Genomic DNA, 1230 nt, shown 5'->3' with positions numbered 1-1230 from the left:
TATGATTTGGAGGTGACTATGTTTTTTCATTTTTAACTGAATAAACATATATAATAATGACCTTTACATATAATAAACATTTCCACATATCTCCGATGTCCATCGGACTCTCAGTCATGATATGTAAGCTGTTTGGGATTCCTCTCTATTCTTACGTCACCGCGCTTTCTGATTGGCTACCTGTCACATTCAACAGGTTGCATTCTCGTTCCCAGTCAGAGAAAACCCCACAGGCTGCGCTAAAAGGGCCAAGACAACCCAAACTGGGCATATTCAGGATTTAGCGGGAACACCAACATGCAGAAGCTTTATCTGACGGTCACCCACCCCCCTGCGCGCCGCAGCAAAATTTCAAAGTCTTGACCGGTCCGTGGTAATAAAAAGGTTGGGGACCACTGCTTTAAATAATAAAAAGCTTTGATAAGATATGAGGGTACACAGTAAATTGACAAAAAATTATTTTGTATCTCTCATTGTGGATTGAGGATCCAGTTTTTGTGTCCTCCACTCAGAACACAAAAACTGTGTCCTGAGTGGATGATTAATCAAAATTAATTTGATAATTAATTTTGATTAATTATCAAAAATGTATAATTATTTGGGTATTAAAATCACAAAAAATCCAAAACTACTTTTCAAACAATTTTATGGAAATACTAAATGCTTTGAAGACAAACATAGACAAGTGGAGAACATTGCTGATCAGTCAGATGAATACAAATAAAATTGTTTCATTACCTAGATTTCTGTACTTGTTCCAGAATATTCTAGTTTACATTCCCATGTCCTATTTTAAATTGATGATTCTGTAACCCAGCTGTATTTTATTTGTTTGTTCTGTGTTATTTGCTTTTCTGTATTGTTTTTACTTTATGGGTTGTGTCCCTTTAAGAGCAAAGTACGACATCACTTTACGGCAGTGTTCCGACTGCAGTTACTAGGGGAACCATAGACATAATATAAGAGTAGACCCCGCATTGGCCGCTCCGGCGCAGGAATTACGGCGGCCATGTTGGAGCGGTATACCCTCCTACTTTGCTCAATCAAAACAGCAGAAGATGCCTCAGCACTGAGGGATATTGTTGTTCGGTTCTATAGATTATTGATGTGAGGGCTCCACAGACAACATTTCACAAGTAAGATGGACATATTATTGTGTATATATTGGGTAACACTTTATTTGAAGGGGGTTGAATAAGACTGTCATGACACTTTCATAAATATGACATA

The sequence above is a fragment of the Poecilia formosa genome, unplaced genomic scaffold (genome assembly GCF_000485575.1).
Source record: "Poecilia formosa unplaced genomic scaffold, Poecilia_formosa-5.1.2 Scaffold792, whole genome shotgun sequence".
Taxonomy (NCBI): Eukaryota; Metazoa; Chordata; class Actinopteri; order Cyprinodontiformes; family Poeciliidae; genus Poecilia; species Poecilia formosa.
Note: the sequence above shows the minus strand (reverse complement) of the source record.